This window comes from Chiloscyllium punctatum, chromosome 36, assembly GCF_047496795.1.
Source record: "Chiloscyllium punctatum isolate Juve2018m chromosome 36, sChiPun1.3, whole genome shotgun sequence".
NCBI lineage: Eukaryota > Metazoa > Chordata > Chondrichthyes > Orectolobiformes > Hemiscylliidae > Chiloscyllium > Chiloscyllium punctatum.
The window spans coordinates 32,924,815-32,930,814 of NC_092774.1; the positions used below are offsets into that span (position 1 = coordinate 32,924,815).

The window sequence follows — 6,000 nt, forward strand, 5'->3', positions numbered from 1 at the left end:
AACCCAGAGTTGAAGAAGTCAGAAGTCAGAACACCAAGGGGACCAAAACTGATCACAATATTCCAGGTGCGGCCTCATCAACGTCCTGTATAACTACAACATAACTTGCCAACATCTACACTCAGTTCCCTAACTGATGAAGGCCAGTGTGCTGAAACCTTTCTTCACTGCCTTGTGGACCGATGTAATCAGAGATATAGGACCTACTTTAAACTGATCCACGATCCAGCTGCTGGGAGCACAGAAGTAGAGAATTGCTGCGAGAGTGTGCTGGGTAGATAACCCAGAGGTCGATTGGTAAAAACCATGTGATTCTATTGCTCAATGACTCTGTAAGCTGCTTTCATATACAAAGGTTCTCTGTTCTGTATCTTGCCTTTGCATCTGCTTCCCAAAGCTTCTTCAGTGGAGGCGTGGCCGCTGGAGCCCAGGAGTTCAACAACCCCCCGGCGCTGGAGGAAGGTCCAAGCTCCAAGAAGGAGGGGTAAGGCTGGAATCTGGATTTGCTCAATGCTTGTATTTTTAACTCATTTAAATGGTACCTAATGTATGGGGCTATGGTTTACATTAAAACCGAAAAATCATATCAGAGTGTTAAAATTTAGCAGTGGTAGTTGGCAAAATGCACTCTCTGGGGGAGCACTTTCTATGATGCTGCATTTCTCGCCTTCTGCCCTTCCCCCATTTCTTATCTCCCATCTTGATTTTATATTTTTTTAGTCAATTTAATTTCAGATTAATCAGACTTGCGATTCACTGTGTGCTATTAATTTGTTTGTTCGAATATTTCAAGTCAAAATTAATGCTGTAATTTAATTTCTGATGTCAGAGTTTGACATTGAATGTGCAGGTGTGAATACCAGTAAGTTGTGAAAATAAATCAAGAACTTGTGGTTTTTAACAAAAAGAGCAGTTCACTGATATTCATGGTATCGTTTCATTTGGGAGTGATGATTCAAATCTGACCAACAAACCGTTTCATGCAGTCATCCAATTGAATAAAAATTTTCTTTAATTTAATAAAAGAAAATAATTCTGGCAGGCTAAGACTTATGCAATCTATTTATAAGATTTTGTCCATTGCTCGCAATATGGTCTCAACCACATTGGGGAAACTGGATGCCAACTAACCGAATATTTCAGGGAACAAATCTTGGACTCTAATTCTAACCGACACACCGCTCTGTGGCAGAACACTTTATCCCACCCTCCTCTAGCTTATCTCTCCACGCTTCAGGCTCACTGCCTTATTCCTGATGAAGGGCTTTTGCCCGAAACGTCGATTTCGCTGCTCGTTGGATGCTGCCTGAACTGCTGTGCTCTTCCAGCACCACTCTTCCAGTATTTGGTTTTCAGCATCTGCAGTCTTTGTTTTTACCACTTTAACTCCCCCTCCCATTCCACCAAGGACATGCAAGTCCTGGGCCTCCTCCACTGCCAACCTCTTGCTACCCGACACTTGTAGGAAAAACACCTCAACTTCGGCTTTAGGACCCTCCAACTACATGGTATCAATGCAGTTTTCATCAGTTTCCTTATTTCCTCTCCCCCCACCTTGTCCCAAATCCAACCTTCCAATTCGACACCAACCTCTTGACCTGTCATACCTGTCCACCTTGTGTCTCACCTATTTGCTCCACCCTCATCTCTGACCTATCACCATCAATCCCTACCTCCATCTACCTATTGCACTCCCAGCTGCCTTCCCTCCAGCCCCACTTCCTTCCCATTTATCTCTCAGCCCCCTTGGGCCACCCTTTATTCCTGATGAAGAGCTTATGCTCTAAACCAAGACTGTGATGAAGCAACATCCTCAACAAATAGGAAATAGCTCCCAAGTCAGATTTCATTCCCTCTTCTGTTTCCCAGTTCTTTCAGAAATAAGGAATGTATTTTCCTTCCACTAGAAAGTGGTCTTCCACTTTGCGCTGTCTGAAGTGTTGTCCCTCACCACTCCTTCAGACACCTTTTAAGAATCCTTTCAACCTGTTTTTCTAACAATTGTGGAGGTGACCAAAAGCAAACATTTCACTCCTCCTCAATGCCCCATTTCTCCTCCTATGAGCCATTTTGTCATGTTGTCTCTGTTACAAGCAGCCGAGTGCACTTGGTTTCTGAATTGAAATTTGGCCATTGAAGTGAACAGGATTAATATTTATCGATGGCTAGCTGTGTTTGCACTAACTGTAATTATCTACCAATACGATGTCTTTTGTTCCACTAAAATTGGAAAAAATGATCTGTGTTTATATTGCAGTTGGATGTAGAAAATCATCCCAGCGATCTTCACGTTATTATAGTTTACTGAGGCCATAACAGCATTACGTGGCAGTTTGATGTGACTAAAACCTGGATGGCAATCTCTAGATTATGTTGTAAAAATATCGGTATAATGTTATTCACACCCCGCGGTCACCAACTGAACGATCCGGCTATGTTTAGATCCCGTGATGAACAGTCTGTGTTTTACTTCTCACATTGTGGGGAGCTGAGCATTTACCCAAACAATGCTCAGCACACCACCTCCCTGACACAGTGTTCACAAATCAAACTGACAGCAAAGATTCACGTGAGATCGAAAGTTTCCGCAAAGAAAATTTGACACAACGGATATCCGGAGTGAACATACTCCTTTCTGAAGACGTTGACTGTAGTGAGCCTGACGTGATTTGAACACGCAACCCTTCTAATCTGGAGTCAGACGCGCTACCGTTGCGCCACAAGCTCACAGATGCACCATGCGCTCTATTCATGCTTAAGGGAAGTGATCGCCCTACAATGATTTTACGTTCATGTCTGTTCTGTTTCTCCCCCTTCTCTTTCTGTCTCTCGAAACAATTTCCAACTCTCTCTCAATAAAAATCTGGAAGAACTGCGGATGCTGTATATCAGGAACAAAAAACAGGAGTTGCCGGTGACCCTTCCACAGAACAGATGGTGATTGGGAAAATGTCGGTTTATGTTTAGGAGATATTGTGGGAGGAAGGCGGAGATCAGGACGGACCCCAAAGAGAAGGAAGAACTGTTGGACAGAAAAAGGAGTTGATAACGATCTGCGTGGGAGGGTTAATGGAGACTGTTCGTGGCTAAGTAGTGTCGAATGACAGACTATGTGATAACAAGGCTTGGTGTGTGTGGAAGTGGCGAGGATACTGTAGAGTTCAGCCCTAGAATTATTGAATTCGATATTGGGACCGGAGGGATGTATGGTCCCCAAGTGTAATATTCGATGCTCTTCGTTCTGCTGGTGCTGAGCTTCGCTGGAACACAACAGCAAACCTGAGACAGAGATGTTGGCCAGGGAACAGGATGGGGTGTGGAATTGGCAGGCAACTGGAAGCTCATGGTCTTTTTGCGGGCAGAACGTAGATGTTCTGTGCAGCAGTCACCCAGTTTATGCTTCGTTTTCCACAATGTAGATGAGCCCATATTATGATCAGCAAATGCAGTAGACTGGGTTGTCGGTAGTGCAGGTAAAGTGCCACTTCACCTGGAAGGTAAGTTTGACCCCTTGGATAGTGAGGAGGGAAAAGGTAAATGGGCTGGTGTCACACATTCGGCAGTTGCAGGGGAAAGTGCAACTCAACCTGCAACTCTACTTTGAGAAAATCCTGGACTTGAACTCCTAAGTCTCTTTGCACTTCGGATTTTGCATTTTCTCCCCATAATCCTTCTGCTCCAACAGTGACTATCTGGTGTCAGGGTAGCACCAGTGATTTCCTGACATATGGATTGTATTTGGGGATACCAAGGAATGTCAGGAACTGCGAGTATCTCAGGAGCAATCGTTATTCCTGGGGGAGGCAGAGAGGAATGTGGTGTGGTCCTGTAAACTCCAGAACTTTGATAACTTCATGAGTCAGCAATAACTCTTTCTGGACCAAGAAACGAAAGGGCCAATGAGAAACTGCTACAAGGGAGTTAATAAATAACATACATTAACTATCGCTGGGAAGGAGGAGGCAAAACAATGAGCTGTTCCTTTGGACAGATGAGATAATGGTGTTTAATAACTGTGTGACAAAAGGACAATTACTTCTGCCTGTAGAAGGAAGGCCTTGGCGTAAAGGGGTTAATTGCAGGACAGGCTGTTTCAAACAGGTGGAAAACCCTCAAGGATAAGAAGGTAAGCTACAGACCAGAGGTCTCCAGAAGAGTGGGGAGGTGGTGTAAGAATCTAAAGAAACGTTACACCACAAATCTGAAAGTGAGGGAACTCCACCAGAATTCAACTCCAGAATGATTTAGCAGCAGTACTTGGAAGAACAACACTGCATCAAACCCCTGTAAACTTTCAGAGATGGGCACTGTTAGGAGAAACAATGTTAAATTCCACCATCACTTGGGTGATAGCCAAGATGGAGGGGGTGTGGGGGCGGGGGGAGAGAGAGGCTGAACTTGCTTACTTGAGGAGTTTTATATTTTGGTTGCTACTTACAATAAAGTGAAAATCATGGTTCAACAGTTGGTTGTCTGTGCAGTTTCTGAGTCAGTATTCAAATCAAAGCGATTCACCCACAACCAGAGCGAGAGGCTGGGATTAATAATGACTGGTTTGCATTCAGCAGGACGGCACGTCAATACTGTTACAGCGAATGCTGAATCCCCTCCCCTCTCTGAGATCTCAAACCGAAGCACCAAAAGAGGAGCGCATTGCTCTATAATCTATAAAATTAGTGTGAAAAGTGGTGTCATCTTCTCTAGTCTTAAAAACAAAAATAAATCCCTGACACTTTAAAATCAAGAAAAAGCAATTTACGTATCCAACTTGAATGGTGAACAACTGAACTAATCTATTAACAAACCGAATAAATCCCTTCGAACTACTGACAATTCTGGCATAAAACAGGATTCTTGTCATATGCTGTTCCAATAAATAGAAGACCCACCAATACAACAAGAAATAGAATTTAGTCTCTCTGATTACAGCCAGGTTACATGTCTTCCAGAATATTCTATGCATCCTTCTATTGAATCTTTTGTCAGGAATGTCTCCTCCAATTCCTGCTCTTCTGGTTTGTTTGTAAATGATGCTCTCTCATTCACAGATGACTGTCAGAGCTGATGTCTCTCTCTAGTGCTGAGGACTCTTAGCTCTAGCAATGGGGAGTTAGTTCTGGGGCTCTGTCCAACTGTCCCCTTCTTTTATACCCTTGATGCTCTATTGAGTTTTTACAGTAGGATTGGTCCTCTGTTTTCAGATTTAGGCTCAATAGGTTTTGGTAGCCAAAGGACCCGATTTAAATTAATTGTCTAAATTGAAAAGTCATTATCTCGGCCTGCTAACTGTACGACCTTTTGATAGAAATGTTTCAGCTTGTGTGCACTCTGTTGTGATGATGTTACTCCTTTAAGAAGATTATGTTGTTCTTGATTTTTTTTCCCAACAGTGGTTGTAAAAGGCAGAGGGTCTGATCCGTTTGGGCTAAGGGACTTCACTAATGGCCAACAGATATTGGCAAAGGCAACAAAGGGTTTAGATCTTTTTTTTACTAAAATGTTTCTCCCACAAAACCGTCTGTAAGGTCACCCCTCAGCCTCTAACCCTCCAGGGGAAATAGCCCCAGTCTATTTCAGCCTCTTGCAGCAGCTCAAACCCACCAACCCTTGCAGTATCTTTGTAAGTCTTTTCAGAACCCTTTCATGTTTCACAACTTGTTACAAACATGTCGACTAATTCAAAGAAGCCTCTCAATTACAGCTGTAAATGGTGAAAGTGTGTTTAATAATGAGTCATGAATAAAGGCTGCATTAATCTTTTACTGTGAAGTTTTACTCCTACATCTCAAAACAGAGCATACACACCTGGTCAGAAGCAGCCTATGGGATTTAAGACACAATTGGCTGTTTTCCAATGAGGACTGACTTTGCACAGAAACCATAGACATTTTAAATGAATGGGGTACCATTCGTTTTAAGGGCAGGTAAACTTAAGTGGCACTGCATTGGCTTAGAAATGAGAGATCCTTGACACACACACAGCTGAAATCATCACTGCGC

At 43.1% G+C, this 6,000-nt stretch overlaps 1 non-coding gene across 1 annotated transcript; it reads right to left on the reverse strand.

Annotated features, from left to right (window-relative positions):
- Positions 1 to 2,654: 2,654 nt before the first annotated feature.
- On the reverse strand, positions 2,655 to 2,727 carry trnaw-cca (transfer RNA tryptophan (anticodon CCA)). Its single transcript has one exon. It is a non-coding gene; the product is annotated as a tRNA-Trp (tRNA).
- Positions 2,728 to 6,000: the final 3,273 nt, after the last annotated feature.